The sequence below is a fragment of the Triticum dicoccoides genome, chromosome 5A (genome assembly GCF_002162155.2).
Source record: "Triticum dicoccoides isolate Atlit2015 ecotype Zavitan chromosome 5A, WEW_v2.0, whole genome shotgun sequence".
Lineage (NCBI taxonomy): Eukaryota > Viridiplantae > Streptophyta > Magnoliopsida > Poales > Poaceae > Triticum > Triticum dicoccoides.
The window spans coordinates 299414706-299426673 of record NC_041388.1 but is presented as its reverse complement, the minus strand read 5'-3'; positions in this window follow the sequence as shown (position 1 = coordinate 299426673).

Sequence of the window (11968 nt, the reverse complement as noted above, 5' to 3'; positions counted from 1 at the left end):
CATCACCGGTCGTCGTCGCCGCGACGCCATGGCCGCCGCTCTGCCGTCCGTCTCCGCGCTCAGCGCCAGCCACCACAGGGCCTCGCCGGCCGCCGCGCCCTGCGTCGTCCCCGCTCCTCTCGCCGGTGAATGGAGCCGCCGCTCACCTCCGCCGGTCCTCCTCCACCGTTCCCGCCTCACCTCGGCTTCCGTGCCCTCGCCGGAGTCGCCGGAATCCTCATCGCCGGATCTATGGAAGATGGATCTGATCCACCACATCGACGAACCAAACGCCGTCCCACGCCCTGGATCTCTTCGTCCCGTTGACTTTCCTGAGAGGTTGAATTTCCACTAAGTCTTTTCCTGTGATTATTTTATCGCCCTGTTCATCATGCCATATCTCCTCATCCGTAGCTCCGTTCTGCATGCATGATATATCAAATTGTTCGTCTGGGTGCCCTCTTCATTTCATTCCATTGCATCATGCTTGTTTGAGTCCATCTTGATGCCCTAATTGTTGTTGCAAGAGTGCTATAGAATGTTAGATGCTGATTCTTATCAGTTTATGAGCATTTGTCATTTTTGCCATGATTATTGTGTGCTGCATATGGGCATGAGCTCTACATGTGTTTTGTTATATGCCATGCCATCTTTACAGGGGTATATGCCATGTATTTTTGTGATCAATATGGTGACTAGCACAAGCATGCAAAGTAGCTCTCGTGATATTGCTGATTTCAGGATCTCAGGATTTCCACTAAGTCTTTGTCTGCTGTTATTTTTATGCCATGTATTCATGTTGCTACAGAGAGATCCATGCCTCTTTTGAGCATGTTCAGCGAGGATGATTTTGAGATATTGTTATGCTCTATCCATCCATGTCTTTGTTTGAAATTATGGAGTGCCGTAGCATGACTCAATCTTCCTCTACTTTTGCTATAAAATGTTCCTGGCAGATGGTTTACATGTTAATCAATTTTGCCAAGGTTATTGTAATTGATCCATGCATGCTATGAGATTGTTCTTGCTTTGGTTAGCTTCGTGATCTTGCCTTCTTGCTGGTAGTATGCTTAGTTTGTCATGCAATGCCTTGTGTTGAGTGCATCGAGCTCGCAAACATGCCTTCGTAATTCTGTTTATGCCATGTCTAGTTTTCTGCTAAGTCTGAATTTGTTAACGAAACTTGCTATGTTTACATGGGTGCCAAAATATCTTATTATCCTTTTTGGCTTATGGTCAGTAAGGGACTTTGTTATATGCTTTGAGTAGATGCATGTCATGCCTTGCTTTGCTATGATCTGATCCTGTAGCATGTTGATATCTTGCTCTAAACATTGCTTCCTGATGTTAATTCCTGACATGTTATTTTCACTAAGTCTGTGATGTTGTTATCTTTTGCACTTTTGCCATGCTTGTTTGAACCTGCTCTTGTGTGATTTAGCCGTAGCTCAGTGTTCATCTTTTATCAAGCATCTTAAGTGGATCACTGCCATGTGCTTTGTAGCTATGTTGGAGTGCAGTAGCTTAGTTTCTTGTTGCATTCTAGGTGGCATCGTGCTGTTAATCACAGAATCATGCCATTATTGTTTTGCTTGCCATTTGCAAACCGTGCATCCGATTCCGGTGATCTTTATATCGATTTCGACCGAAATCAACTCATCTTTCCAGTGGCACTCTGGGTTTGCCAAGTTGAGGCCTTTTCCAATCTTTTCCTTTCGGAGCACGCATATGCGTTGCATATCACATCCCGCATATCATGCGATGTTTTGCATCATGTTGCTTGCGCATTGCACCGTGATTGATTGTGGTTTCCTTTGCTTGTGTTCTTGCCTTGGGTAGAGCCGGGAGACGAGTTCGTGTTAGAGGAACCCGTTGAGTACACTTATGAGGATCAAGCTTTCGTCTTCTCGAAGAACTTTGCAGGCAAGATGACCACACCCTCGAAATCACTTCTATGTTTGCTTGCTAGTTGCTCGCTCTTTTGCTATGCCTATGCTGCGATACCTACCACATGCTTTATCATGCCTCCCATATTGCCATGTCAAGCCTCTAACCCACCTTTCCTAGAAAACCGTTGTTTGCCTATGTTACCGCTTTGCTCAACCCCTCTTATAGCGTTGCTAGTTGCAGGTGAAGATGGAGTTGTTCCTTGTTGGAACATGGATATTTATTGGGATATAACAATATCTCTTATTTTAATTGATGCATCTATATACTTGGTAAAGGGTGGAAGGCTCGTCCTTATGACTGGTGTTTTGTTCCACTCTTGTTGCCCTAGTTTCCATCATACCGGTGTTATGTTCCTTGATTTTGCGTTCCTTACGCGGTTGGGTTATAATGGGAACCCCTTGACAGTTCGCCTTGAATAAACTCCTCCAGCAAGGCCCAACCTTGGTTTTACATTTGCACTAACAACCTAGCCTTTTTCCCTTGGGTTTCCGGAGCCCGAGGGTCATCTTTATTTTAAACCCCCCCGGGCCAGTGCTCCTCTGAGTGTTGGTCCAAACCGAGCTGCCCGCGGGGCCACCTCGCGGAAACTTGAGGCTTGGTTTTACTCGTAGCTAGTCTCATCTGGTGTTGCCCTGAAAACGAGATACGTGCGACTCCTATCGGGATTTGTCGGCACATCGGGTGGCTTTGCTGGTCTTGTTTTACCATTGTCGAGATGTCTTGTAACCGGGATTCCGAGTCTGATCGGGTCGTCCTGGGAGAAGGAATATCCTTCATTGACCATGAGAGTTTGTGATGGGCTAAGTTGGGACACCCCTGCAGGGATTTGAACTTTTGAAAGCCGTGCCCGCGGTTATGGGCAGATGGGAATTTGTTAATGTTCGGTTGTAGAAAACTTGAAACTTAACTTATTTATAATGCATCAACCACGTGTGTAGCCGTGATGGTCTCTTTCCGGCGGAGTCCGGGAAGTGAACACGGTTCTTGTGTTATGCTTGAACGTAAGTAGTTTCAGGATCACTTCTTGATTATTTCTAGATCACGACCGTGCTTTGCTTCTCTTCTCGCTCCCATTTGCGTAAGTTAGCCACCATATATGCTAGTGCTTGCTGCAGCTCCACCGCACCACCTTTTCCTACCCATAAACTTAAATAGTCTTGATCTCGTGGGTGTGAAATTGCTGAGTCCCCGTGACTCACAGATTACTTCAAATAGTTGCAGGTGCCGATGATAACCGTGCAGGTGACGCAACCGAGCTCAAGTGGGAGCCCGATGAAGTTCGTGTTCGTTGTGCTGTTTCGTTTTTCAGTTGATCAGTAGTGGAGCCCAATCGGGGCGATCGGGGATCTATTGCATTAGGGGTTGTCTTTCTTTATTTTGGTTCCGTAGTCGGACCTTGATTGTATTATGGATGTTGTAATGCTATATTTATGTATTGTGTGAAGTGGCGATTGTAAGCCAACTCTGTATCTCTATCTTATTATGTACATGGGATGTGTAAAGATTACCCTCTTGCGACATGTCTACTATGCGGTTATGCCTCTAATCGTGCTCCGACACGTGGGAGATATAGCCGCATCGTGGGTGTTATAAGTTGGTAATCAGAGCCTTCCCCGACTTAGGAGCCCCCTGCTTGATTGAATCGCTGGCGTTGTTGAGTCTAGAAAAAAAATGTTTTGAGTCTTTTAGGATTATATATATCGGAGAGTAGGATTCTTTTACTCCTCAGTCCCTTGGGCACTCTGGTGAGGCATCCTGACGTAGAGTTTTGACTCTTCTCTTCTCAAATTTCACTAAAATTTTCTTTAGGATCACGCGGGTATCTTGGAATCATTCTGATGGTTTTGTGACGAGAACATTGTTCTTGGTGCCTCCTGACATTTAGGGGTTGTGGCACTGTCCCGGGGAGTTGAGCTCCGAGGTGTTGTCGTCACAATTTTATCGTTGCAGTTCTGGAATACCTGAGTTTCGCCGACATCAAAAATCTCTTTTATGCAGTTGTTGATGAGATAACCTCGACGCCACCCAGTACTGGGGAGGGAGTTCGGGAGTATTGCCATAACTCATATAACGGATGCTTTTCAAAGGTTGAGGTAAATGATTTCCGAAGGTTTCTTGGTTATGTGTTGAAGGATGGATACAGCTGGATGTAGGATTTGTTAGTTTTGGGTGAGATATTATGCTTCCCCTGTATCCCCAACACCTGATTGCATAACTAGAAAGTTTCGGGAGTTTATAAGTGGGAATTCAAGTAGCTCCTAGGATATCTTTCCGACAGATGTATGATATGAAATTGGGGTTCGACGTTTAGTGGTCCGCCTATCCACGGTTGGTTTTATAGTGGTCTCCTTGTGTCTTAAAGAGTCCTTGGCTATGCTGACTCGGGGACGCTTCGTATGTCATGTGCACTGCCTTGTACATGATGGTGTTGTACGATCAAGCCTGTGTGGGCCCCACCATGAAAACTTCGGACGAAATCTCTATCATATGTTTGTTCCGGCTTATTTTGCAAGCCAACCCTTTGTTATGTTTTGAGTTGTGGTATTCGAGTTGCTTCGAAGTCAAATGTGGAATCCATACCTTGCCTAAACGGTGTTCTCATATTTCTATGTGAATACTAATCCTTCATGATAATTGAGATTGTCATGTAAATCCTTTTCAACCGGCGTGTTTCTCTTCAAGTGGATCTGATCATTTCAACGTCAGCAAGATCATTTATTAGTTCTTCTCAACGGTGTTTGCTTCATCCGTCCCAAGTTGCCTTTGTTTTTCCCATCCTCCCACCCTTTTTCTTCGAGGAATCGGATTTCTAATCAAGTATCCATCTTATGGATGTGAAGTCTCTCCATTCTTTTCCGTCAATGTTCTTATTAGGTGATTCTCAGGAAGATGCTAAGGAAGCTTCAAGTTCATCATTCTTCATTCTTTTCTTATCCGGTGGTTTCAATTCAAGCTTCCGGTGTTGTAACGCCCTCGATGCGGTTATAGCTCCCACGTGTCGAGGCACGACTTAGAGACATAACCGCATTGAAAGCAATGTCGCAAGTCAGGCAATCATTACAACATCCCATGTAATACATAATAAAAGGGGGAGATAACATAGTTGGCTTACACTCGCCACGTCACATCAGAGTACATAATTAACATCCATCAAACAAACACTCATGGCCCGACTACGGCGCCAAAATGGAAAAGAACCCAACATGCGACAAGGCCCTGAATCGATCCCCAACTAGGCACCACTACTGATCATCGGGAAAGGAAACATAATAACGCTGAGAGTCCTCGTCGAACTCCCACTTGAGCTCGTACTCGTCACCTGGAGAAAAATCACCTGGTCCTGCATCTGGAGTTATAGTATCTGTGAGCCACAGGGACTCAGCAATCTCGCACCCTCGCGATCAAAACTATTTAAGCTCATAGGAATGGATAAGGCAAATATATGTGGAGCTGCAGCAAGCGACTAGCATATGTGGTGGCTAACTTATACGCAAAAGAGAGCGAGAAGAGAAGGCGAAGCACGAGCGAGAAGCTAAAGGAACATCCTGCGCAAGCATAACTCCAACACCGTGTCCACTCCCCGGACTCCGCCGAGAAGGGGCCATCACGGTAACACACACGGTTGATTCATTTTAATTAAGTTTAGTTCAAGTAATCTACAACCGGACATTAACAAATTCCCATCTGCCCATAACCGCGGGCACGGCTTTCGAAAGTTCAATCCCTGCAGGGGAGTCCCAACTTAGCCCATGACAAGCTCTCACGGTCAACGAAGGAATAGACCTCATCCCAAGACGTTCCGATCAGACTCGGTATCTCGGTAACTCAAGACACTTCGACAGGTTAAAACAAGACCAGCAACACCGCCCGAATGTGCCGACAAATCCCGATAGGAGCTGCACATATCTCTTTCTCAGGGCACACTCAGATTGTCCTAGGTACGGGTAGGCCAACCCAGAGTTGCCCCTGGTGGCCACCGGTAGCTGACAGGTGGACCAACACTCAGAGGAGCACTGGCCCGGGGGGGTAAAATAAGATGACCTTTGAGTCTGCAGAACCCAAGGGAAAGAAAAGGCTAGGTGGCAAATGGTAAAACCAAGGTTGGGCATTGCTGGACAAGCTTTAATCAAGGCGAAATATCAAGGGGTTCCCATTATAACCCAACCGCGTAAGGGACGCAACAATCCGGGAACATAACACCGATATGACGGAAACTAGGACGGCAAGAGTGGAACAAAACACTAGGCGAGAGGCCGAGCCTTCCACCCTTTACCAAGTATATAGATGCATTAAGATAACATGGCAATATAATGGTATCCCAACAAGTAAATAAATGTTCCAACAAGGAACGGCTCCAAACTTCACTTGCAACTAACAACGCTATAAGAAGGGCTGAGCAAAGCGGTAACATAGCCAATCAACGGTTTGCTAGGACAATGGTGGGTTAGAGGTTCAACATGGCAATTGGGAGGCTGACAAACAAAAGGTAGGCATCGTAGCAGTGGCAAAGCAAAAGAGCGAGCAAACTAGCATAGCAAAGATAGTAGTGATTTCGAGGGTATGATCATCTTGCCTGAAATCCCGCAAGGAAGAAGAACGAATCCAAGAAGAAGACAAACGGTCATAGATGAACGGATCCTCACAAACGCGATGTTAATCGAAACCAACCCGAAGAAGCAACACCGGAAAAGAGCAAACAACATAGTAAACAACCACCACAACAACATGGCACGATGCACAAACGAGTATGATGCATGTCCGGTTTAATGAAACATGGCATGGCAAAGTGCAACAAACAACACTACAAATTAAGTGGAGCTCAATACACAACGAGTTGCTTATTGATGAAACACCACGACACGTTATTTAGTTTGATCTCGTTTATGTACTCAACAATATTAAATGTTGGTTAACATGGCAAGAGGGTGAAGCAAAGTAAAACTACCTATCTAGTCAAGTTTAAATGAGGCCGGAAGCAACGAACAACAATTCCGGAAACTCCTCATATGCATATATTAGGTTTGGTACTGTTCTGCCCTAAACATAATTTTATAGTTTTTTTTAAACATGCAAAATGAGTGCACCATGTTAAACTAGGCAAAATCCTACCCCATTTACATATAAAGTTTGTTAGATTTGGAGCTACGGTTATTTAGTTATGAATAAAATCATTTCAACATGGCATAGGGGCAAATTAATGCAAACAGCATTTTAAACATTATAAACATAGATGAAAGTTGGATATTCTTAATCTACACAAAATTCTGATCAAGTTTCATATATAAAACATTTTAATCCGATGCACGGTTAGTGAGTTATTAAATGCATGAACTAGGGGGACTAAACTGTAAAACTGGCAGTCTCAGGAATAATAGGAAAAATTCAGGCGCTGAAAAAAAAACACATGACGGGCTGAATCTGGGGCAAGCCCAACAGTGGTAGGCGCTGGGAGGCAGCTCACCATGGGCTCGGCCCGGTTCGGTGGTAGAAGGGAGGCCGGCAGGGGGTGCTCAGCTGGGCCTCGCGGGCCGTTCGGTGGAGAGGCTGGCCGGAGCCAAGCCTGCGGGGCTGGACTGGCGAAGGGGAGGCAGGCTGGGCCTGCTGGATCTGGCTTGATGCCAGGGAGTGGGCGACGTGGAGAGGGGCCGGCTCGGGAGGAGCTGGGCCTCGGGCGAGAAGACCCAGGCGCGGGCGACGTGGATCTCGTACACGCTGGCGCTGGGACAAGTCAACGAAGGTGCGGCGCCGGTATTCTCGTTCACGAAGCAGGGGATGCAGGCGGCTTGGGCAGCGAGGGCGCAGAGGAGCGGCGGCGCTGGCGGGGGCTCCTCCTGGATCCGCGCGACGAGGAGGAAGACGGGGCGCTCGTGCCCGAGCTAGCGAAGCAGGACGGCGGCGGGCTACGTCGATCCGGCCGGGGTCCAGGTCGAAGTGGCTCCATGGTGCGGCGGCCATGGCGTTCCCTGAGAAGAAGGAGAGCGGGCGGTTCCTGTCCAAGGCAGAGAGAGAGATCCCTGAGAGAGAGATGAATACAGAGGGAGGAGGAAGAACGAGGGAAGGAGGGTAGAGAGGGGACGCGGGGTTCCACTGGTAGCCGGCGATGGCTTGCTCCGGTGGCCTCGGCCATGGCCTCGTCGGCCGGCGGGGTTGAGGAGAAGCTCGGGAAGGCTCCTCTCCCAGGAACGAGAGGATACAGGGCTCCAGGAGCGCGAGGCCCTTGCTCGGGAGGAGCTGGAGGCGCGGCGGACGAGCGCTGCTCGCGAGGTGGATCGACGGGCAGATCTGGAGAGAAGCGGGCTGCGAGGTGATTTTTTTGGATCTAGAGGATCCCGATGAGGAGGAGACAGGAAGAGTGGCGGCGCTTGGGAGGATCCCTAGAAATTAGGGATTTGGTCTGATTATATAGGCAGGGGACTAGGCAGGGACTAATCCGGTCCGTCCGATTATAATCGGGCGGTCGTAAATAAATAGGTTAGATAGCCCGAATAATAAAACGAAGATATTTTGCAGATGTTTGGGGATGATCCGGACACAGCGGTAACGACTGTCCGAGTCGGGTCCGGGACAGCTTTCGGGCGCTCGCGTGAGGGGTTCGATGCACTGTGCAGAGAGGGTTTCGGACCGCGCGATCGCATCGGGCAACTCCAGAAGCGAAGAGGGGAAGGAGGATGGACTAGGTGGGCTGTGCAGACGGTCTCAAGCTGAGAGAAGAGAAGAGAGGGAGGCCCGGCGACTGTTTCCGGAGACCGAAAACGTCCGACGTTAGACCGGCTACTATTGCCGCTATATTTATCCGTTGGGACGTCAAACGGACTCCGAATGCGATGAAACTTGGCAGGCGGTCTACTGACAACAAAACGACACCGCATGCCAACTTTCAACCCATTCCAAGAACATTTTCCGGCCACTAATAAAATAATATTTCGGACGTGCCGCGGGCGCGTGCAAGTGTGGTTGGGCTCAGAACGGACAACGGAAGGAACGAGGAGACCGGGACGGATGCAAGTTTTGAAAACATGATGATGCAATGCACATGATGACATGATGAAATGCAACACGCAAGCCAATGACAAGACAACAACAACGAATAACTGAACGACACCTGGCACATCGGTCTCGGGGCGTTACAGGTGTTCATCATTCCTTTCCTTATTTCAAATACCTTCTCATGCCGGTGCACCTCATAATCATTCACCTCTCGCTATTCATTTGTTCCGGAGTGCTGAAGATGTCTCAAAAGGCTCGTCTTTTCATTCAAGATCCATCCAAACCTATCTCGAGGTTGTTATCTTATTCAAGCCATTTAACTCAACCGGCGCAAATCTATCTTTTAAATCGTCCAACGGTGTATCTTTTGAGTGGGCTCTAACCCACAGTTCTTCTCCCAGGATCTTACCCGACTCTTTTAATCTTTCCGGAGTGATTCTCAAATCCTTTTTCAAAGTTTGACGTAAGAATGAATTGTCATCAGTCATATGTATTTCTCCAAGAGCTTTCAAATTCTTTTCATTGTCGGTTCAACCTTTATATTTTTTTCATCCCGGAGTATCTCAACAATTCATGGTGGTGTTTTTCGTCGTCATTCTCTGCATTTGAAGACTGAAGAAGAGTTTCTCTTAAGTCTTGCTACATTCTCTCCAAGACTCGTGGTTCTAGCTTGTTGCCATCCTCTCATAATTGTTTTGATTGTGAGAATTCTTTTCACCCATCCGGAGCATTTCATGAGTTGTTTCCATTTCTTTCCTCCGAAGGCCATCTTTTCAAATATTATTCATTCCAGCTTTCATCTCTCGTTCTTTAATCTTACCGGTGCATAGTTCAAATATCCTCTAATCAGTTCATGACCTCTTCGTTCTCAGGTATAAAATTCCGTCAAGTATCATCATTCGTTTTCTAATTCTTCCTGGTGGTTCTTCATCTTTTATTCGTTCATTTCAATTCTTATGGTGTTTCGTTCAAGATTTCTCTTCCTTCGTTACCGTATCAATTCATTCGTTCTTCCCAAATCCTACCGGTGGTTCGTTGAAGACCTTCCCAAGTTGAGCAATATCTCTCTTCAATTTTGTTTCATCGAGAATAAGTAGTATGCCAAATCCATTGTTTGTCATCAATTTAATTGGTGAAGGATAAGCATAATGTAATTCTTATTCTTGTTTCATCGAGTAAACTCAATTCCTTATTCCGGAGGCTCATCAAGTTCTCGGTTTTCAATTGTGTCATCTTTTCTTTCTCGGAGTTCCAAGCTCTCATCATCACGAAGATCCATCTAAATCATTGCAAGGCTTCTGTCTTATTCTCTTTATCCTTCATTTCTTTTGATCATTCTTTATTACCGGAGTTCTTCATGGAGGCTCTACATGATGGTTCATCAAGGATTTATTTCCTTCTCGAAGTGTTCATTGAGATTCTTTTCAGAGGAGCTCAAGCATTCCTCTTCTTGCATTCCGAAGTGCAATTCTTTCTACCGTATCATCTGAGGTGGTATTATGTCATTCTTGATAATTTGAGTTCTGGCTTCATGATTCACATGTTGTTAAGAATGAGGTATTTTAAATCCATCAATCTCTTCATTGGAGTTATATTGGGTTATATTGCACATAAAGCTTTCCCTAAGGATTGTTGCTATTTATGGTGCTTATAAATGACCCAAGTTCTTCATTTATCCTCCCGGTGAAATAAGTTTCTCGTCTCCTTGTTGATATCAATCCAATCTTGTTTTTGTTAGTGGCAGAATTTCACCTTAAGTTTTGAGATGTTCTCCATAAGCCCACCACAAGCTTACTCTTTTTGTTGTTGGTTTTCCAACAACTCCGTTCGACCCTTCGCCTAAGGATGCCTTTGCAAGCTCATTGGAGGTAGAAGAGGATGTTTTCTTCCCCGTTCCTTTAATTCCATTCTTTCTTTTCTTCCGGAGGCATTGTGATGTTGCTCTTTTCTCTCATCATCTCGAGTGGTGAGGATCGTGTTCTTTTCATGCTTATCCATTTAACTGGAGTGTTGTGTTCTCTGCTCAAGTTCTTTTCGCCTTATCAAGTCTTTCATCACTTTTCAACCGGAGTGCTGCCCGAATTTGTTATTCCTTGTTCTTTTTTTTCCTAACGGAGTGCTTTCAACTTCGTTCATCTCAGTTGCTTTCTTTCTTTAAATTTGCTCAACCTCGCAAGGTTCTTTGGTTTCACTCGTTTATCAAAGAAGAAACTTAGATTCACCTCTTCTCTTCCTCTTCTTTTTCCCTCCGGTGCCATCCTAGATCTCGGGACGAGATCCTCTCGTAGTGGTGGAGTGTTGTAACGCCCCGAGACCGTTGCGCCAGGTGTCCTCCAGTTATTCGCTATTGTTGCCTTGTCATTTGTTTGCGTGTCATGCATTTTATATCATGTCATCATGTGCATCGCATTTGCATACGTGTTCGTCTCATGCATCCGAGCACTTTCCCCGTTGTCCGTTTTGCAATCCGGCGCTCCTACGTCCTCCGGCGTCCCCTTTTGCCTCTTTTCATGTGCGGGTGTTAAACGTTCTCGGACAGGACCGAGATTTGCCAAGCGGCCTTGGTTCACTACAGGTAGACCGCCTGCCAAGTTCCTTGCCATTTGGAGTCCGTTTGATACTCCAACGGTTAACCAAGGAACCGTAAAGACCTCGTGTGTGTTGCAGGCCAACACCCCTCCAAAGTGGCCCAAAACCCATCCAAACCCCCTCCATCCTCTCGGTCGTTCGATCACGATCGCGTGGCCGAAAACCGCACCTCATTTGGACTCTCCTAACTCCCTCTACATATAAATAGGTGTGCCCTTCCCGATTTTTCACGCAGTACAAACCCTAGTCTTCTTCCCTTCGCGCCGCCGGACACTTCCCACCACCGACGGACATGTCCGCCGGACACGTCGCCCGGGCCTATCACAATCCGCCACGTCAGCGCGCCGCCTCCCTCCTCCACTCACGTCGCAACACCTGTCCCTCTCTCTCCTCCCACCGCGCCGCGGCCGGCCCGCCCCGGGCCGCGCCGGGCCCGACCACGCCTCGCTGGCCGCCGCGTCCG